The sequence below is a fragment of the Piliocolobus tephrosceles genome, chromosome 2, assembly GCF_002776525.5.
Source record: "Piliocolobus tephrosceles isolate RC106 chromosome 2, ASM277652v3, whole genome shotgun sequence".
NCBI lineage: Eukaryota > Metazoa > Chordata > Mammalia > Primates > Cercopithecidae > Piliocolobus > Piliocolobus tephrosceles.
In genome coordinates, this window is record NC_045435.1 from 67,679,557 (window position 1) to 67,702,830 (window position 23,274).

The 23,274-nt window shown below is 40.3% G+C and overlaps 1 pseudogene; it reads right to left on the reverse strand.

Annotated features, from left to right (window-relative positions):
- Nucleotides 1–6,166: 6,166 nt before the first annotated feature.
- On the reverse strand, nt 6,167–7,056 carry LOC111532586 (annotated as a pseudogene).
- Nucleotides 7,057–23,274: the final 16,218 nt, after the last annotated feature.

Sequence of the window (23,274 nt, forward strand, 5' to 3'; positions counted from 1 at the left end):
AATGAACAAATCCTGTTCCCCGAAATGTTTTACTGAATATCTAGACTGTGTTCTTCAAAAGGAAATGGGAGAGTTTTTATGTTAGCTAGAACAATTATTTAACAGAAGTACTAACACTTCTTTGCTTGGGACCCAAAGATTGGAGCAGTGAATGGGGTTTATGTAGATAACTATCGAAAAAATGGGAGGTGGCAACTTTGTCTCCATTTTTGACCATTCACAGCTGGTCAACCACATCAGTGCATCTCAGATGATGCTTGGTGACCAAAGTTTTAAAACTTTCCAACCTATGGTATGACCAGTATGCAACCCATGCCACATGTGACTCATCGGATGAGTTACACAACATCCGAACTAGTCTTTTCCTTTTAAACAAGGTGAGTCAATGGAATACATGCTTGGATATTATGGCAATTTCAAATTGCAATGGAAGTTTCTGAAAACTTTCTTTCCATTTTTATGCTTATCCCATCCCAGACCTATTCAGATAGTTCACAAAAGGCATTAGTCACCTGGTCAGACAAATAATACTACAGTAGATTATAGTTAATGGGGAGGAAGTGATTTGGGACAAATAAAGTATGACTGGAGGTATTTGTTTTCTTTTTTTTTTTCTTTGTGTGTGTGTTTTTTTTTTTTTTGAGATGAAGTCTTGCTCTGTTGCCCAGGCTGGAGTGCAGTGGTATGATCCCAGCTAACTACAACCTCTGCCTCCCAGGTTCAAGTGATTCTCCTGCCTCAGCCTCCTGAGTAGCTGGAGCTGTAGGCACCTGCCACCATGCCTGGCTAATTTCTGTACTTTTAGTAGAGACGGGGTTTCACCATGTTGGCCAGGCTGGTCTCAAACTCCTGACCTTAAGTGATCTGCCTGCCTCAGCTTCCCAAAGTTCTGGGATTACAGGCGTGAGCCACCACACCTGGCCCAGTATTTGTTTCATATGTATTGTTGTGGGTTGAATTGTGTCCCCAAAAAAGATATATAACAATCCTAATCCTTGGTACCTATGAATACGACTGTATTAGTCCATTGTCAAATTGCTATAAATACCTGAGACCAGGTAATTTATAAAGAAAAAAGGTTTGCTTGGCCCACGGTTCTGCAGGCTGTACAGGAAGCATGGCAGCATTTGCTCACCTTCTGGAGAGGCTGCAGGAAACATACAATCATGGCAGAAGGTGAAGGAGGAGCCAGCACTTCATGTGGCCAGAGCAGGAGGAAGAGAGAGGCAGTAGGTGCTACACACTGTTAAACAACCAGATCTTGTGCTAACTCACTCACTATACAGTACCAAGGGAGGCTGGTGCTAAACCATTCATGAGAACTCTGCCCCCATGATCCAATCACCTCCTACCATGCCCACCTTCAACACTGGGATCACAAGTAAACATGAGATTTGGGTGGGGACACAGATCCAAACCATATCAACCTTATTTGGAAATACGGTCTTTGCAGATGTAAGCAGGTTGAAATGAGATCATACTGGATTAGGGAGGGTCCTAAATCCAACAACTGGTATCTCTATAAGGTGAGAAAGAGTTGAAGACCAAAGGAGACATGGGGAAGGCCATTTGAAGATGGAGGCAGTGATTGGAGTGATGCAAATTTGTAGCTGCAAATCAAAGGAACACCAAAGATTGCTGGCAACTACAACAGGGTAGGAAGAGGCAAGAAGGATCCTCCACTTCTAGAGCCTTCAGAGAGAGATAGCCCTGCCATTATCTTCTTCTTCTTCTTTTTTTTTTTTATGATGGGGTCTTGCTCTGTTGCCCAGGCTGGAGTGTAGTGGCATGATTACAACTCATTGCAGCCTCATCCTCCTGGGCTCAGATGATCTTCCTGCCTCCCCTGAGTAGCTGGGACCACAGGCAGATGCCACCACATCTGGCTAATCTTTGTATTTTTTGTAGAGATAGGGTTTCTCTATGTACCCCAGGCTGGTCTTGAACTCCTCAGCTCAAGTGATATGCATGCTTTGGCTTCCCAAAGTGCTGGGATGACAGGTGTGAGCCGCTGCACCTGGTCAACACCTTGATTTTAAACTTCCAGCTTCCAGAACTATAAGAGGCTAGATTTTCATTATTTTGACAGTTCATGGTACTTTTTTTTTTTAATAGTAGCCCTAGGAAACTATACCAGCAGTGGTGTATACCAGCACTGCTAGAAAGAACTGCCCGAGACTGGGTGATTTGTAAAGAAAGGAGATTTAATTGACTCACAGTTTCACATGGTTGGAGAGGCCTCAGGAAACTTACAATCATGGCAGAAGGGGAAGCAGGCACATCTTACAAGGTGGTAGGTTAGAGAGAGTGGAGTGTGAAGGAGGAACCATCAAACACTTACAAGTCAGACTTCATGAGAACTCACTATCACGAGAACAGCATGGGGGAAACCACTCCCATTATCCAATCACCTTCTACCACGCCTCTCCCTTGACATGTGGAGATTATGGGGATTACAATTCAAGATGAGATTTGGGTGGGGGACACAGAGCCAAACCATATCAAGTGGATACTATGGAACAACTATATTAAGAATTAATATGTACTAGGTAATACAGTGGTTTTTATGGCTGAATAAGTTTAACTTGAATAAAGTTAAGTATTTTATCTCTATAAAAATTTCTAAGGGCTTTTGACCTAAGATTTGCAGCTACGGTTGACTAAACACTTCCCTTCTTTCCAGAAAGTATGTTGAAGACATTAGGCACATTAATGCAGTTGATTATCACAACAACTCTATGAAGCTGGAGAATATTACCCTCCTCATTTTAGAGATAATAAAACTGAGGCACAGAATGGTTAAATACTTGCACAATGGGCAGATAAAAGTGGAGCCAAGATTCAAGGCTAGATAGTTGAGTCCAGAGCGTGAGCTGTCCTGTTATATAAGGAGCCCTGGGGATCTTTAAGATTTCCCATCATGATGGTGAATCTATTTTTCGTGTGTGCAGAGAATTCATGGGATGAATGTTCAATGGAAGAGGACTGCTGACCTGTCACTGGCCACACATTCTACTGCTTAGAGTATAATTTCAGGATTCAAGCAGTTTAGGATCCCCGGAAACATTAACTGAAACAATTATTAGTGTCCTCCAGTGGTGGCAGACATATTCAAAGAGCTGAACAAATTATTTTTCTAACTAAATAGTCTCACTTGGAATCACCTTTTTTTTTTTTTTTTTCCTGCAGGACTCGGGATTTGAACAGGAAGGCACACATTGGTTAGTAACAAATACAGTCTGACAAAAGCAGAGGAAGAAAAACCCACACCAGCGAGTGGAAAAAGGAGCTAAATCAATGGGCTGTGAGAATTGAAGGAAAGCTGATTTGGGTGTGAAGAAATGGTGTGGTTGTGAGGCATGCCACGTTGCTGACAGGATGAGCTTGTTTAAACAAATGAACAACCCAGAAGAAATCAGGGAGACCTAGACACAGAACCAGTGGGATGTAACTATTGGCAAAGGGAAGGAAAGCCGGAAATGCCCAATCGGAAGCATTTAAAAATCCACACATTCAGAGAATGGAGTGGGTATGACTGCAGAGGAGTAAACGATGGTGCTTTTGGTGTTAGAAGGTCAAGATCTGTTTTCCCACTCTCAGAAGATGACTCGCTTCTTATTTGATCAAAAATAGTGGAGCCATCAGAAAACAATTCCCTCCTATTTTTGCAATAAAATCAACCACCCACTTGCATCTGTGCCCATTGATTTTCCTTCCCACCTGGCACATGGAATAAATGGCCCCTTCTCATATCTGCCCCTCCACCTAGGCCATGCAGGGTGTTCCCTCTCACCCTCCCTAGGACTTTCCTTCTATAATCTTCCACTTTTCTTTTTTGTGTCATGTTTTCTCACTCTTTACAGGATCATAAAAATCAGTTTATAATCATTCTGAAATTATTTCCCTCTCTGAAATGTTTTCCCTCAAAGCTACAGTCTTCAAGCTACAACCCTATATTTCACTCCCCTCCTCCTTTACAGCAAAACTGAAGAATTCCTCATATTCTATTTTTCCACTTCTTTACTTCCCGTCTATCTGGAAAGCACTCTAATCAGGCTTTTATCCAGACCATTCCACCGAGTTATTCTCTGTGTCTTTGTCATCATTAGAACGACTTTGGGTCACCTAACACTTTTCTAGACCATATCATCTCCAGAGCATTGCGTCTTTAGTTTAACATGCTGTCCTTTGGGAATCCAGGTGTTTTGCTTGTTTTGGATATTTTATCCTACAAGCTACAGTATTTATTATGTAACATTAGGACATCCCCCCCCCAAATCTGCAATGATTACATTTATGATTTCTCCAATGCCACTGCCTACTTTGTTTTATTTCAAAGAGATTTTTAAAAGACCCGTTTATAACACTGAACTTTTGTAATTGTGAGGGTCATCTCTCCAGAAATAGATACTCAATCTGGATATAAAGAAAAGCAAAAAAAAAATATAAGAAATCAATTATATTTAGGAGCCTCTCTCTACAAGTGTCTTAAACTAGAATTGACTGAATATCTTTCAGGTGAGGTCTTCCCTAAATTACATTTGGTTTTTCACAGTAAAGTAATTGAAAACCTTTGTAAAGACTTGTATGTAAGATGATACCCTATTTTCTGAATGGTGAGCTTTGGAGAAAACACCTTACCTCATATTCAGGCACGTATGTTGTTTAAGGCTACATAAAAACCAGATTGATTTATCTGTCACAGTGGTTGAAGTAAACCTTACCCTGTATACTGACAACAATTTCTCATAGGCCCAAACAACTAAACCACTTTTCTGCAAAGCAACACATCTTGATAAAATCCTGCATTCCCTATCTCATCTCGTTCATTTTCTATATAAAGCACCTCTTGAACACACAAGTGCCCCACAGAAAAAGTGTCAGACCTTTAATTCCAGGTATGAACTTTAGTATTCCATAACTCATGGGCTCATGAAACCCATTTCATATTTATAACCTGTTTTTAGAAAATGTGGCCTGTCCCCTCTTTCTGAGGTTGGTTTCCTCATCCGGGACATTCAGGTTGTTGTCTCAAATCAGAAACAATAATGAGATTGCCTGGGGGTACGTTTCCTTTAGCACAGGTCTCTGAAGCCCACACATAGTATGTTCTCATTCCAATGGAATTTTTGGATATTTCTGCCATCTCGTTCTGCTACCCCAAAATTTTTCAAGAGTTCAGAAATGGATGAATGTAGATTTGAGAAGTGAACATGTAGAGTAGACATGTTCCTGATTAGTAATTTTCATTTTTAAGAAGTTCAACAAATGAAAACCCTTTAGGTGATTTATAAATCTTTCTGTCACTAAAGATAAGATTTTAAAAAAAATGTTTAATTCCTGCTCTTTTTCCAACATCACTCTGCCTTCCATTACTAAAAACATAAAGAGTACTACCACAAAGAAGAATAAGTAATAAGGTCTACCTATATTCCATGATTTATAGAGTTGGCCCAAGGTCATGTATACAACCATGTGGCATGACTTCAGTTCACCAATACATAGCCTTCTTTCTATGCAACTGGCCTCCTACTTAAATTCTCCCCAAAACATCTTTCAGCTTAAAACATTTAAAACCATAGCCATGATTGCAAAACAACAATAGCAACACAAAGAATATCAGCTATTATTTATTGGATATATATTAACTTTTAGGATATATTTAAGTGATCTACCCAAATTATCTCCTTGCAAGTTAGACACTATAATTCACTCAATTTTTCAGATAAGAAAACTGAGACTTAAAGAAGCTAAGAACTTCCTAGACAAAGCTATTTAAGTTGAGGGCTTGATGAAAACCCATGCTCTTCTCCTCTTTGTATATTCTCAGGGCTAAAATGCACCCAGTAGATTCTCTGACCCAACTGCCTCATTTTCAGGATACACAATGGATGCCAAGAGAGGTAGAGTGACTCATTTGAGGTTACACAACAGCTGACTCAAGATCATAGCCTGGATCCTTTTCATTGAAGTCTGATGGTCCAGGTGCAATATGATACTACATCCAACATAATTAGGATCCTGGAAGACAAGGGACTCATACTGGCTTTCCCTGCCCCCAACTCCCAAGATCAATAGAGGCCTTTTATTGCATCATTAAAATATTGCAAATAGGTCTTAGGAATTATCCGCTATCTTGTTTCTGTAGCTGGATGACTCTTGGATCTTATTCACCAGCCTGCAAAACTGTTCTGTTTTCAGTAACATAGACATCATCCCCAAATTTTCTGATATCCTTTCTAACTGTTGTGATTTGTTCAATCAAAGCAGTTGAATTTGAAACAAGATAAATATTTCCTTCAATGATTAACTCACCTGGCCGGGTGCGGTGGCTCATGCCTGTAATCCCAGCACTTTGGGAGGCTGAGGCGGGTGCATCACAAGGTCAGGAGATCGAGACCATCCTGGTAACATGGTGAAACCCCGTCTCTACTAAAAATACAAAAAATTGGCCGGGCGTGGTGGTAGGCACCTGTAGTCCCAGCTATTTGGGAGGCTGAGGCAGGAGAATGGCATGAAGCCAGGAGGTGGAGCTTGCAGTAAGCTGAGATCGCACCACTGCACTCCAGCCTGGTCAACAGAGCAAGACTCCATCTCAAAAAAAAAAAAAAAAAAAAACAGGATTAACTCACCTGTCTGAGCTTGAGGTACTGAACAAGCAACACTTGGCCTCATCCAGACCCTGCAGATGTATTTTTCACCCAAGAAATTTTGGATTTCAACAAGAGACCCATTCTCCTGGATAACAACATTGATGGGGGAGTGAGTATACACAGACATCCTCTTTTAACAAATGTCCAGTATAACACCCTTGATCATGTTTTGTACCTGACTACAAATAGTGCAAATGGTAGCCAGTTCCTTTCTATTTCCCCACTATTTGCCAACCTGGAGCTTATTCTTTTGCTTTCGGAGGAGATGGAGTTCTACACTGATGTGAATGAAGTCCCTCTGCAGGGTTTCTCTGAAGTCCTTCATAGTAACTGTGCTTCCCTTCAGAGTGATGTCCATGTTTTCTGGAATGTCCGCAGTCAGATTCCTGAGAATGGTTTTCATTCTTATAATAGATGCAGCAAAGAGACACCCTCGCTTTTGACTCAAAGGAAACTGACTTGAAAATGTAGTAGAATTATGTACAGGCACACACTTAGGAGAGAGAGTAGTGAATTCTTAGTTCCAGTTACTTTTCAACTTCTTTTAGTTCATTCCCATCATGCTAAGTTGGCAACCTTCAGCCTATACAAAGTGCTACCATTGATTTAGTGTCTAACCGTGTGGTTTTTGGATAAGACTCAGGAGGAAATCCTTTTTGTTCATCTCATCTTCCTGAACTTTGCTCTAACTTCACTCATCACATTTATATGGAAAGCAAGACCAATAGACTAAGATATATTTAGAGATATTTTGTAAGCTGCATTTTCATGTTAGTTATGCAAAGATAAATAGAACATTTTCTCTTTTCAAGCTTCACTTCTCTATCCAATATCTATCATACATCTATCTAACTATTCATCCATCTATTTATCTAATCTTTAATTAAATTTTTACTTCTATAGTGATCAGCTGAAAAGACATACTTACACACCAAACCAAACATGATAAAATAAATTTTTATCTCATACAGTTAACAGCTGACTCTCTATACACTCTGATTCCAACTATGCTTTTGTTAGGTTTTTGCCAAAACATTTCGCTGAGCCTGATGTAGAATTTTAGAACCACTTCTGAGGTTGACTGCCAAACCTACAAACTAATAAAATTAACAGGGACGGTGACTCCATGCAATAGTGGTACAAGAGAGGCAGTTGCACAAAGTATGCCAGATATTTTGATCAACAAAATTTTTCTAACAGATTGCCTGGCTGGAGTTTCAATCCTTATTTGCCATGGTATTAATGCATACTATTTTTCACAGATGAAAAGAAATGATTGTGTTGAAGAATAATTTGCCACCTCTTCTAGTGGAGTTTGATGGAACTGTTCAAAGTCATGTGATCAATGAATTATTTATAGACTACAGTACTAATATCTGGTAGCAGTGCTATTGTTAAGGGTATGTCAAGCTTTCCAATAGATCCTGGCTTTTTTTTTTTCCTTCCTGAGCATGGATCCCTTGCCCATTTAAAATTGTAACAAGTAGAAACTTGGTAGAGAGAATGACTTTTTATAACAAAAATCACCAATGGCCCAGTAGACAGCAAAGAAAATTGCCCTTTCCCCAGTTACATTTAATCTCCAGGGACAAAAATTTGGAGGTAAGGGAATTGGAATAAGCATACATTCTCTCAACATAAAGCCAAGATGGCTTAGTATCAAGAATAATGATACAATATGTTTTTATGTAAGATTTAAGGCAAGATTAACATATGAATAAAGTTCTGGGCAAGCTAATGGTTTTATCAGCTCACTTTCACACTATCTTTTTCACATTTATGGGGGCCTTTGTCCTGTCAGAGTCAGACCTACTCTGCAAGTCCCCTCAAGACAGTATTTCCTAACATCCCTCTATCCAAACAGACTAAATTGTCCAACTTAAGAATGGGGAATATGTGGTGCTCATGGCCGTAACAGACATCACTAATCAATTGCATCACTATTACAGCACTCTGCTGCTGAACCTTCTTGGCCAAATCATAATTAAATTTTGTTAGTTATTTACGCACTGGTAGTCTTGGAGAATGCATTTTACTACCTCCATTTTATGGGAAGGGCAAACAAGTTTTCAAAAGTTACATAGCTAGGGCTGGAAGCAGGGTCTAAATTCTATGTTAAAACAGTATAACAACTGTTCCAGGCATCGTGGGGATAGTGGTAGAAAAACAAAATGCTACCTAGCTTTCAATTAAGTCACAAGACCACTGCTAAATATACATATATATAAAATTATGTTTTATATATAAATTATATAATTATATATGTTATATTACATATAATATATACTATATAATATAATATATAATTATATTACATATAGTATATGCTATATATAATATAATATATAATTATATTATATAAGGTTCTTCAGGACTAAATAGAATTTGGACAGAGAATCCATGCCTTGGGAATTTGATTTTTGAAAAAGTAGCCACTGTACATTAGAATAAATTGGATTTCACTCACTGCTCCCTAAATCTCATTAAGCCTACCATAATCTAAGTCATAAAACATCTACCTGGAATATTGCAATAGCATTCTAATTTAGGGGTCTATGACCTGGGTCCATGCATAAATTCAGGGGGTCCTTTGAACTTGGCTGGAAAAAACACTTCATTTTCATTAGCTTTTAAGTACAATTGAGCATTTTCTCCAAATATGTCTACCTGTAGCAAACCACGGAGCTATAAGTAGAATCTGTGACTTGTTACCAATAAAAATCATTAAAAAATTATACATTGGCTGGGCGTGGTGGCTCACGCCTGTAATCCCAGCACTTTGGGAGGCCGAGAAGGGCAGATCACAAGGTCAGGAGATTGAGACTATCCTGGCTAACACGGTGAAACCCCATCTCTACTAAAAATACAAAAAATTAGCCAGGCATGGTGGCGGGGACCTGTAGTCCTAGCTACTCTGGAGGCTGAGGCAGGAGAATGGCGTGAACCCAGGAGGCGGAGCTTGCAGTGAGTGGAGATTGCGCCACTGCACTCCAGCCTGGCAACAGAGTGAGACTCCGTCCCGAAGAAAAAAAAAAAAAAAAAATTATACATTACAGATATCCAAAGTATCTTGAAACATAATTGTGCTCATGATGTTTTAGAAATTATGGTGGATTTACCACTAGATTCTGTAATTTAATAAATTCATGAAGAGACATATATTTTCCTAAATGGCAGTTTTCTTTCAACATTTTGATAACTGCATTTTGTATAACTGTTTCCTTCACAATCTTGTGTATTTTTTCTACACTTGAAAACATTTTCCTGAGGAGTGGTTAGATGACAAAGAAGCACAAAAAGTTTAAACTCTTGTTCTTACTTTTTCCCTTGCTTTCACCTGTACTCACCATGGTGTGTCCTGCATGCAACATCTCAGTGATTCTTGACAAAGATGAGTTTTATCATGTCTCTCTCCTGCCTTTTCCCTCCAATGGTTTCTAATGAAATCTAGAGTCCTTACCATAAGGACCTATGCAAACTGCCCCCACCTTCCCCATGTTCTCAGATCCCATCTGCCAAATCTCCCCCTCACCAATCACTTCATGTGGGACCCCCACACTGAACTCTTTGCCCTTGCCTTGCACTTGCTCTTCCCTCTGGCTGAAAACCTTGTTCCTGGTTATCCTCATGGTTCTCTCCCGACTTCCTTCAGGTCTCTGCTTAAGTGTCACTTTATCAAAGGGACCTTCTTTATTGTCTCAGTCCATTTAGTGTTGCTATAAAGGAATACCTAAGACTGGGTAATTTACAAAGAAAAGAGGTTTATTTGGGTCATGGTTCTGCAGGCTGTACAAGAAGCATGGCACTAGCATCAGCTCCTGGTGGGAGTTTCAGAGAAAGGGGAGCCACCGTGTGCAGAGATCACAGGGTGAGAGGGGAGGCAAGAGAGCAAGCAGGGAGGCTCCAGACTCTTTTTAACCCTTTTCCTGTTTAGAAAAATACATACATATATGCAGCTCATTGCCAGCACTCATTTAATTTTACATAAACACACTCTTTGAGGCTGAAGTAAATCTGACTGATTTTCAATGTGACAATAAAATATAGAGACTGTTCTTGGAGTTATGTGTAATAACAAATATCAGGATCATCTGAATCATCAGAATTGTCTATTTCAGAAACATTGGATTCATGCAATGAATCTTCAGCCAACAACTGTTCAAGAATGATGTTAACATCATTGGCATGCTATGTTTTCTAGGATTTGACATTTTCAGCCATTGAGAATTACTGTATTTTGTAAATGGAAGTACCACTACTGAAAACAGAATGCTATAAATAGAATGATGTCTTTGGTTTCTAAAGTCTGTTTACTAAAGTGACATGAACATAATAACAAATGTGAAATATTTTGTGGCAAAGTTACTTTGGGGTAAATGCGGCAGCCGCAAGCACTACCTGTAAGTATTCTCAGGGCAAATGGGCAAAACGTTCACAACCAGCTCTTGCAGGAACTAATAGAGTGAGAACTCACTCATCCCCTCCCTACCCCACCAAGGAGGATATTCATCTCTTCATGAGGGCTTCACCCCATGACCCAAACACCTGCAGTTAAGTGCCTCTTCCGTTATTGGGGATCAAATTTCAACATTAGGTTTGGAGAGTCAAATATCCAAACCATTACACCTACCTTATTTAAAATGTTACTGCCAACCTCAACACTCTTTTTCCTAAACTTGCCTAATTTTCCTCATTGCTCTTATCACCATGAATGTATTGTATACTGGTGGTCACCCCACTGGACACTGGAGACTCAATTTTGTGTTAAAATAATGAACAGGTAAATAGTGTGCAGGAAAATGAACAGATAAGCAATGTACACGTAAGACATGGCCACGAGATTCCCATGGGTCAAGCCAACGATTATTCAAGGCTACTGATTATTTCTCCGGAGTCCCCTTCTGTCAGGGGAAAAGTTAAGGTGATCTGTATGGTTTGACAATAGGCCAGGTGATTTTACTTTAGTCTTCAGTAAGGGGAACTCTGGGAGGTCTGAGCAAAATCAGCATGTGGCCTGCAAGAAAGAGGTTATTGAACTGGAGCTAGCTACATGGCCTCTCAAAGGCCTGTGTTTCCCAACTATAAAATGGAGTTAATAACGCTACCTACTCCTCAGGGCAGTACAAGGGTGAAATGAGATAAAGCAGGTAAGAAGTTTAGCCCAGTGCCTGGCATGTGGTAAGTGCTCAGTAAATGTTAGTTGTCACTTTATTATTGTTTTCATTATAGAAACGAATCATCTAGTTATACTGCTGTAAACTCTAGACTAAGGCCTCCTCGCCTAGGAGACCTCAAAATGCTTCACAGGGGTTGTGAGGCTCCCAAAAGTAAATACCAAGTACTTTTTTGTGTGAGCATATCTAGATTTTTCTGGAAAAGAGAATCTGAAGAACTACTCCCGATGTGTCTGCTCCTCAACACCAGAGTGATCCAGCATCAGGGTGAAGACATAGAATGTGAAGAATGGCCGAGGCGGGCGGATCACGAGGTCAGGAGATTGAGGCCATCCTGGTGAACACGGTGAAACGCCGTCTCTACTAAAAATACAAAAAAATTAGCCGGGTGTGGTGGCGGACACCTGTAGTCCCAGCTTCTCGGGAGGCTGAGGCAGGAGAATGGCGTGAACCCAGGAGGCGGTGGAGCTTGCAGTGAGTGGAGATTGCGCCACTGCACTCCAGCCTGAGCGACAGAGTGAGACTCCGTCTCAAAAAAAAAAAAAAAAGAATATGAAGAGTGGCATTGTGAGCTGTGAAGAATGGATGGCATCGTGAGAAATGCACAAAGCTGCTGGCTCAGCAAAACTGTTAGGCCTCAATTTAACCAAAAGTCTAGGGGAAAGTTTTTGTTTTCAATGGAGCAAACGCATTGTAGAATAGAAGGTTAAATATTCATGAACTTGAGAGAGAAAACACTAGAGTTAAAGGAAATTTCCTACCATGGAGACTTAGGATGATGATCCCATATTCCCAGAGAGTACAGGATCACTCACATCTGCTAATGGGTGGTGGTGATAGGTACAAGATAGTATAAAAGTTTGAGAAACAACAGTGATATTTAAATTTTAGTGTGCATCAAAATTCTCTTGAGATGTGTGTTAAGATGCGTGTTAAGATGTGTGCCAGAGATTCTGACTCAGGGGGTGAGCAGTAGATCGAAAAACCTGCATTTGTAAGAAGCACCCTGTATTGGTCCATTTTCATGATACTGATAAAGACATGCTTGAGACTGGGTAATTTATAAAGAAAAGGGTTTAATGGACTCACAGTTCCACGTGCCTGGAGAGGCCTCACAATCATGGCAGAAAGCAAGAGGCACTTTTTTTTTTTTTTGAGATGGAGTCTCCCTCTGTCACCCAGGCTGGAGTGCAGTGGTGTGATCTCGTCTCACTGCTAGCTCTGCCTCCTGGGTTGACGCCATTCTCCTGCCTCAGCCTCCCGAGTAGCTGGGACTACAGGGGCCTGCCACCATGCCCGGCTAATTTTTTTTTTTGTATTTTTAGTAGAGACGGGGTTTCACCGTGTTAGCCAGGATGGTCTCGATCTCTTGACCTCGTGATCCGCCTGCCTTGGCCTCCCAAAGTGCTGGGATTACAGGCGTGAGCCACTGCACCCGGCCAAGGCACATCTTATGTGGCAGCAGATAGGAAAGAATGAGGGCCAAGTGAAAGGGGTTTCCCCTTATAAAACCATCAGATCTCATGAGACTTATTCACTACCATGAGAACAGTATGAGAGAAACTACCCCATGATTCAATTATCTCCCACCAGGTCCCTCCAACAACATGTGGGAATTATGGGAGTTACAAAAAAAGATGAGATTTGGGTGGGGACACAGCCAAACCACTTCACACCCTAAATAATTCCAATACAGGTGGTCCAAGGCCCATTCTAAAAAAGATGAGTCAAAAGGAAAGAGGTTAGAAAACAGTCCTCTCAGCAACTTTCAGCTCAGCTCACCAGGATCAAAGAGCATAGCATTCAGGGCCAATGCTTTAGGAGAGATGTATTTGCATGGTGTATCTTTTGTATCTAAAGTGTTGGAGACCTGTGCAGTGATGGGAGGCTAGTTGAGGCTTAGACATCCTTACCATTTCCTCTTTGGGAACTTGGCTCATATCCACTGAACTTCCTTTGTTTCATCCGTAATCCTTTTATCTTAGAACACTTGTTTCTATGTCCAGAAATCCCCAGGTAAGTTCTGAGTTGTCTTCTGGAATCCTAGATTTGGAAGGAAGATCTAGTGAGCAAATGCTACCAAAGAAACCAAAGTGTGGTAGATTATTATTCAGCAAAAAATCACTTGCTTTCACTCCTCCCTGACCTCCATAGGAGTAGTGTACATCCCAGCTTCATGGGAACTGGGCTTGTCCTGGTGATAGGCTTTGGCTAGTGGAAGTTAAGTAGAAGGGACAGTGTCTGGATTCCAAGCTTATGTTGTATGATCTTCATATGTTTCTATTCATCCCTCTGTGTATTGGTTTTCTGTGGTTGCTGTAACAAATTACTGTAAACTTGATGGTATAAAATAACTGAAATTCTTTCACTGTTCTGGAGGCCAGACGTCCAAAATCAAGAGGTCAACAAAGCTGTTCTCCCTGCAAAGTGTGTTCCTTGGCTTGTGTTTGCCTAAGTCTAATCTCTGTCTTTATCTTTCCACAACCTCTTTGTACCATCTTCTCTTCTGTATCTTACAAGAACACTTACTTGGTCATTGGATATAGGACCCACATAGATTGCAAATGATTATCTCATCTTGAGATTGTGGACTTAATTACAGTTACAAAGACACTGTCTTAGTTAGCTTGGGCTGCTATAATGAAATACCACAGACTTGGTGACTTAAACAACGGATATTTACTTTTCACACTTCCGGGGGCTGAAAAGTTCTAGCTCGAGGTGCCAGCAGATGCCATGTCTGGTGAAGACCCTCTTTCTAGTTTGCAGATGGCCACCTTCTTGCCATAGCCTCACATAGTGAAGAGAGAGAGAGAGAGAGAGAGAGAGAGAGAAAGAGAGAGAGAGAGAGAGAGCTCATGTCTCTCTCTCTTCTTAAAAGGGCACCAATATCATCATTGAAACTCCACCCTCATCTAAACCTAATTACCTCCCAAAGGCCTTACCTCCAAATACTACCATATTGAGGGTTAGGGCTTAAACATACGAATTTGGGGGGAAACAAACATTCAACCTATAGAAGACTTTTTTCCTAAATAAGATCACATTTACAGGTTCAAAAGGTGTATTAGTCTATATTCACACTATTGATAAAGACATACCCAAGACTGGGTAATTTACAAAGAAAAGAGGGTTAATTGTCTCATAGTTCCACATATCTGGGAAGGCCTCACAATCACAATGGAAGGCAAGGAGGAGCAAGTCACATCTTATATGGTGGCAGGAAAGAAAAAGCTTGTGCAGAGGAAGTCCTTTTTATAAAACCATCAGATTTCATGAGACTTATTCACTATCACAAGAACAGCACAGGAAAGACCCACCCCTGTGATTCAACTACCTCCCACCAGGTCTCTCCCACCACACTTGGGAATTGTGGGAGTTAAAATTCAAGATGAGATTTGGGTGGGGACACAGCCAAACCATATCAAGGAGTTAAAACATGGACATATCATTTTGTAGGGTGTGGGGGACATCATTCAACTCACTATACTGGTAGTGTCTAATGTCTACAGTAAGAGGAACATGCTCCAGTTTTTCAGTCTGGGCCTCAGTAGATTTGAGCACAACCCACAGCCTGAAGCAGAGACACCAGCTCAACTGCCCAACTTGAACAGAGATAATTGCTGATTACTGTGTGCTTCTGAGACTTAGTGATAGCTTGTTGTACAGCAAAAGGTGACTAATACCCAAGGAATGAAGAGCATGCCCACTTAGTCCCTCTTGGCAAAAGGGAATTTTGTCACAGACACAATAACAGTAAGAAGTGACTTTGTGTTATGGAAGTTATTAGGGGAGGCTGGTTTTGGTTTCTTTCACCAGATAATTTACCCCCAAATTGGCCTGAGAACATTGATTCTGCTTCAGGATTCATATATAGTGATGTAATTGCCAACTTGGAGAGAGTGGGGAAGGGAAGTGGAAATGATTTTAGCATTCCTTACTTGCATGCTCCTCAATAAAGCAACCCATGGTTGCAAATGATCATAAGACTCTTTTGGATAATTTGCATTTCTCTTTACAGACAGAACTTGGCTTTTTTTCTGAGGAAATACATTTTGATACAAAACACTTTAATCTGAATATATACCAGCCTTGTTTCAGCCATAAGAAAGAAATTATTAGTCAGATTAGGGAAAGTAATGGATGAGCCTGTGAAAAATGGGTTTAGCACCAGGCAAACAGAAGGCAATATATGGGAATGGTTGAGGCATTCAGCAATGGAATAAAATTACAGCCTCACTCACTCACAACCTGTGGTCCTTGGCCATGTACTGAATTAAATAAGACATTTAACTCATTTTCACAGCAACCTGTATAAGTAGCTGCAGCAGATTCCGTGAACTGAAAGAAGCAGCCAAATTTTGTTTAACTTTGTGTCCCCAGTTCCTGGCATCAAGCCTGATGCTAAGTATATGCTCAATAAGTGTTTGTTACATTGAACACATGGGAACAAGAGTGATTCTCTTAAAATTAAGACAGACCATGTAATTACTCCACTGAAACCTTTTAGTGGTTCACATCTCATCCAGACACAAACTCAAAGTCTTTTTGATGCCTGTCAGAACTTTGCATGGTATGATCCTGAGCTCCACTCTGACGTCATCTGTCCACTACTAGTCTACAACACACCAATTCTTCCCCGGTCACTTCATCGTCCTCTCCTTGTTTATAAAACTCACCAAGCATTCTCTAGCTTCAGGAACTTTGCACTTCCTAACTTATCTGCCTGGATTGCTCTTTCCCTACATATCTGCATGTCTTTTCGGTCTTTGCTCACACCATTTCCTTCTCCATTTGGCCTCCCATGACCATCATATATAAAATTGCAATTCCCAGCCTCACTCCCCAACACTTCCTGCTTCCAATCACTGCTTTATTTAGTCATTTATTCCTACTCCAATTTAACAATGAATATTGATATATTTATCTCTCTCTCTAGCTAGACTATAAACTCTTCCAAAGGAAGAGTGTGTGTGTGTGTGTGTGTGTGTGTGTGTGTGTGTGTATAAGAGCTATCTATCTATCTTAAAACAGTGCCTGGCACAGAGTAGTCACACAGTAAAGATTTGTTAAATGAGTGAAAAAATGGTAGTTTGTGCCATGCATTGAGTGATTCCATGAATTAAAAAAATGCATTTTGGTAATGAATGCTGTTGCTGCACCTTAGTACCAGAACTGTCTCTTTATGACCACACTGAGGCTTCCTGAGGTTTCCTTACATGCCCTGTCTGGCATGCCATGCCTCCTGTTTCTAGGCCATAACACTTAAAATCCACTCTCTTATAAATTTTAGGAGAAGAGCCAAGATGGCCAATTATATGCAGGCAGGAAGAACATCTCCCACAAAAAGACTAGATAGAGAAGACTGGCACACTCTGAGCAGACCTTCGAAGGAAGGCAGTGAGAATAGATGGAGGGAGGATGCAAACCGTGAGTTGCAGGGGGAGTAAGGTAGGAACCCTACACAGGGCTGCTGAGCACCAGGACTTATTCTTAGCTGTCAGTGGCTCCTGGGGAAGGACTGAGTTAGATGGGCAAAAAGTGGCTTACTCTCACCATGGACCTTCAGAATCCTAGCTGCAGGAGACCCTATGACCCCCATGAACATTTGAGCTGACAGGGACAGCTGCTTGGAGAGGTGGCAAGCGCAGAACTCTAGCCTGTGTGGAGCCCAGAGGGTTTGGCGTGGGAATGGCTACAGTGGAGCATGGCCAGGGATGTTCATACCCCATGGCTTGCCATGCTCCTCTAGGTGCCATGCTACTCTTGGACCTAGACAAGGCAGGGTGGTCTTGCCTGTGGGACAGGACCAGTCTGATCTGAGCAGCACCCTGTTTGTAGGCCTCTCCTGTGGTCCCTTCCTAGCTGTATCTGCTTGCAGTACAGCCTTGGATGCACTTTCTGGCAGCCACCACTATAGATTCTTTGCTGGTTGTCCCCACCTAACTGTCAGAGAGTTTCAGTAGATGGGCCCCAGAGGATGTGCACTTGCCCACAGCCTCCTCCCACTGCTTTGCCAGCACGTGTGGACCTCACCACGCTATTGCCACCAGTGCACATGTGAACCTCGCCACTGCTGCTCTGCCCCTGCCAGTGCAGGTATACAGTACATGTGTGCATATGGATGCCACCACCCCACATCTTCTGGTGTGTGCACACCCTCCCACACCACTGTTACCACTAGCGTATGCACACAGACACCACCACATCAATGCTTTCCTTCTCCATTTGGCCTCCCATGACCATCATATATAGGCCATATATAGGCCACTGGAGTGAGCACATGCATGCGGTCTCTACCACCTCACTACTGCCAGCATACATGCACATGAGCATAGACCCTGCTGCTACCACCCCAGTGAAGTGCTTTTGCAAGCATCCCATCAGATCATTGTTGCCAGTGGAGTGGAAACACCTCAGCCCCTCCAACACAGCAGGTGCTTAACCTCAAGGGGCCAGAGAATAAAACTGTAGGCTTGGTCCCAGCCCTCCAGGATTAGAGCACACAGCCTAGGAGTGCTGAGCTGAGTCTTGGCCCCCTGAAATAATCCAGGAACAAAGTCAGTCAACTGGGTCAAACCCTCAAGGGCACTGAAGAATATAAAAGCAAAAAACCCCATCCAAAGGACAGCAACATCAAATATTAAAGGAACATCAACCCACACAGATGAGAAAGAACCAGCTCAAGAACTCCGGCAACTCAAAAAGCCAGAGTGTCTTGTCTCCAAACAATCACACTAGCTCTTCAGCAATGTTTCTTAACCAGGCTGAAATGGCTAAAATGACAGACATAGAATTCAGTATCTGGATAGTAACAAAGATCATTGAGATTCAGGAGAAAGTTGAAACCCAATCCAAGGAATCTAAGGAATCCAATAAAATGATACAAGAGCTCAACAAAACTGATTTGATAGAGCTAAATAACTCACTATAAGAATTTCACAATACAATCAGACACTGGATCACCTAGATTCATAAAACAAGTTCTTACATACCTATGAGGTAACTTGGATAACCACACAATAATAGTGGGAGACTTCAACATTGCAATGACAGTATTAGACAGATTATGGAAGCAGAAAACTAATAAATATATTTGGGACTTAAACTCGACACTTGACCAAATGGGTGTAAAAGACATCTATACAATATACGTTCTTCTCTTCTGCAAGTGGCATGCACTCTAAAATCAACCAGACACTCACCCATAAAACAATTCTCAACAAATTAAAAAATACCCTAAATCATAAGAAACACATTCTTGGACCACAGCACAATAAAAACAGAAATTAATACTAAGATGATCTCTCAAAACCATACAATTACATGGAAATTAAACAGTCTGATCCTGAATGACTTTTGTGTAAACAATGAAATTAGGGGGGAAATCAAGAAATTATTTCAAACTAATGAGAATAAAGCTATAATATACCAGAATCTCTGAGACACATGTAAACCAATCTCAAGAGGAAAGTTTATAGCATTAAATGCTCACATCAAAAATTAGAAAGATCTCAAATTAACAACCTAATAGCACACCTAGAAGAAAAACAAGAGCAAATCAACCCCAAAGACAGCAGAAGAAAAGAAATAAGCAAAATCAAAGCTGAACTGAATGAAATTGAGATGCCAAAAAATGACACCAATGACCAATGAAACCAAGAGTTTGTTTTTTGAAAGAAGAGGACTAATAGGCTGCTAGCTAGACTAATGAAGAAAAGAGAGAAGATCCAAATAAACACAATTAGAAATGACAAAGGGGACATTACTACTGACCTCATAGAAATAGAAAAAATACTAAGAGATTACTACAAACACCTCTATGCCAACAAACTAGAAAACCTACAAGAGATGGGTAAATTCCTGGAAACATACAACCTCCCAAGATTGAATCAGGAAGAAATTGAAAAGCCTGAAGAGATCAATAATGAGTTCTGAAATTGAATCAGTAATAAAAAGCCTACCAACCAGGAAAAGCCCTGGACCAGACAGATTCACCACTGAATTATACCAGATGTATAAAGAAGAGCTGGTACAAATCCTATTAAAACTATTCCAACAAATTGAGAAAGAAGAACTCCACTCCAACTCATTCTATTGTATGAGGCCAGCATCATTCTGATACCAAAACCTGGCAGGGACATAACAAAAATAGAAAACTCCAGGTCAATATCCCTCATGAACATGGATCCAAAAGTCCTCAACACAACACTAGCAAACTGAATCCAGCAGCACATCAAAAAGCTAATCAAACACAATCAAGTAGGTTTTATTACTGGGAAGCAAGGTTGGCTCAGCATGTGTAAATCAATAAATGTGATTCATCACATAAACAGAACTAAAAAGAAAACCATATGATCATCTCAATAGACACAAGAATGGCTTTTTGATAAAATTCAACATCTCTTCATGTTAAAAATCCTCAACAAATTAGGCATTGAAGGAAACTACTTCGAAATAATGAGACTTCTATTATAAATACACAGTCAAGAGCATACGGAATGGGCAAAAACTAGAAGCATTCTCCTTGAGAACTGTAACAAGACAAGGATACCTGTTCTCACCATCCCTATTCAACACAGTACTGGAAATCCTAGCCAGAGCAATCGGGCTAGAGAAAGAAATAAAAGGCATCAAAATAGGAAGAAAGGAAGTCAAATTACATCTCTTCATCAACAATATGATTTTATACCTAGAAAACCACATAGTCTCTGCCCCAAAGCAGAGACTTTCAAAAGTCGGAATGGAAAAAAAATTAAAAATATAATATATTGCTTTTATCTGTAGTCACCATAATTTAAAAAAAATCTCTAACTTACAAAAAAGAAAATTAACCTAAAAGGAATGCTAGTCTTCAGATAGGTGGAAGATTTGTAGGAGGTAATTCTTTAAGTTGTTTGTGATTATCTTTGACAGCTGGAATAATAAACCAAAATAGTGCTAATGTGCAATATAGAGGTAGCAATTGTGTCTTAGCTCTATATTACATACCAGTCTGTAACTTTGTTTTGGTCAACAGAAAAGAACCAGATGATCATTGTGATTTATTAAATGTGTCTTCTTAATTAAGATGAAAGAATTGATGCATTAATATTATCTGCTGGCTGGAAAAAAATCCAGTGAAAGATAAACCCTTCAGATTCTGACAAAATGCTTTGGGGCAGAGACTTATGAAAAGCTAGTTCTTTTCCAATGGAGAGAAGTTGGGAGAGATACGTTAAATTCTGAGCCCTGGAATACATTGAGGCTGCATCTCTGGCTTTACAACCAGCCATTAGAGTAGGGCCCTATGAACCAATGATACACCTTTGGCTTTTCCTTGGATGGAAAATATAGGGAACCAAGTCAGTGGTTCAGAAAGTGCCATTAATGTAGCATTATCCATAAGTCAAACCACTCCCCAGGGGAGGGAACTCCAGAGTGAGAGCCTTGTCTATCTTGAATGTGTTCTATCTTGGGGTCATGATAAGAGGGGAGAGAAGGGGCTGAGATATGTACACATCCATATGTCCCTTAAATAGGCTTTTATGAATATTTGGATTAGAGAATGTTTAAATCTGGTCAATCAAATGGGTGGCTAAAGAGAACTCAAATATACTGTAAACCAAATAATTCTGAAATAATTTAAATGAGGGTGCTATGGTTTAAATGTGTACCTCAAATTTCATGTGTTGAAAACATAATCCTGGCTGGACATGGTGGCTCACACCTGTAATCCCAGCACTTTGGAAGGCCGAGGCAGGCAGATCACCTGAGGTCAGGAGTTCAAGACCAGCCTGCCCAACATGGCAAAACCCCATCTCTACTAAAAATACGAAAAATTAGCTGAGCATGGTGGTGGGCACCTGTAATCCCAGCTACTCAGGAGGAAGGAGAATCCCAGCTATTGAGGAAGGAGAATCGTTTGAGCCCGGGAGGCAGAGGTTGCAGTGAGCCGAGATCCATGAAATTCTGCCTCAACAAAAAAAAAAAAAAAGAAAAAAGAAAAGAAAAGAAAAGAAAAAAGAAAACATAATCCCCACACTCATATGTTGATTGGTTGTGGAGTCTTTGAGAGGTAATTAGGATTAGATAAAGTCTTTAGGTTAGGGCCCTCATGATAGGACTGTTGACTTTATAAAAAGAGGTCACTTAAACTGACCTGCACTCACTTGCTTTCTCACCATGTGATGCCCTATGCCATGTTATGACACAGCAAGAAGGCCCTCACAGATGCTGGTGCCATGCTTTTGGATTTTCCAGCTTCCAGAATCATGAGTCAAATAAATTTCTGTTCATTATAAATTACCCAGTCTCAAGTATTCTGTTACAGCAATAGAAAATGACTAAGACAGAAAATTGTTACTAAGAAGTATGGTTGTTGGTATAGCGGATACTTGAAAATGTAGAAGTAGCTTGAGAACTAGGTAATCGGTAGAGGCTGAAAGACTTTGGAAGAACAAGCTAGAAAGAGCCTGAATTTTCATAAACAGAATGTTCAGAGTGATTCTGGTGAGGACTCAGAAGGATAGACTAGGAAAAGTCTGAAACTTCTTAGAGATTACTTAATTTGTGTGACCAGAATGTTGATAGAAATATGAACAGTATAGGCCATTTTGATGAGTTCTTAGATGGAAATGAAGATCAAGACACTGGAAACTGGACTAAAGGCCATCCTTGTTATTCTGTTGTAAAGAACTTAGCTGCATTATGTCCATACCCTAGGGCTTTATGGAAGACAGAATTTAAGAATGAGGAACAAGAGTATTTGGTGGAAGAAATATCTAGGCAGGAAAACATTCAGGCTGCTGCATGGCTACTTTTAACTGCTTATAGTAAAAGAAGGAGATTAGTATTGACAGAGCAAAGTTAGAGGCTATTCATCAGGACAATAGAACATCAATACATGATATGGAATTCAGAGAAATGCTCTTTTCCTAGAAGCAGATGAGGCAATTTTGTATTGTAAAACTGAATTATAGGTGTAAGAGTCAGGAGGCCTGGATTATAGTTCCCAATATACTACTCTGGGCACATCACTTAACTCCACTGAGCCTCAATTTCCTCATCTGTAAACAAAATCAATTGTATTTTCTCTGCCTACTTTGGAGGGTAATTCTTAAAATCATATAAGGACACATATGTCTGATCACTATATAAGCATAGCTTAAAAACATTTTTTTTAAAAATAAAAAAAAAAAAAACTCACAGCTTTTGTTTAAACAATCTTAATCCCATAAACCCCAGTGTGGACTGACCAATCAGCCCAGCAGACAACTGGGATGGTATGGGCAGAGGATATTTAAGTCTATCAAAAATCAGATTTCTTTTGAAACAAGTCATTGTCTTATTTCTGAAGTTGCCCATATGCTAGCAATACCATGAGATTAAAATTCACAAAAGTTCTTTTTTTTTTTCCTTTTTTTCCCCAGGATTTAAATATTTCACAGTTGAATTTGAGGGAACAC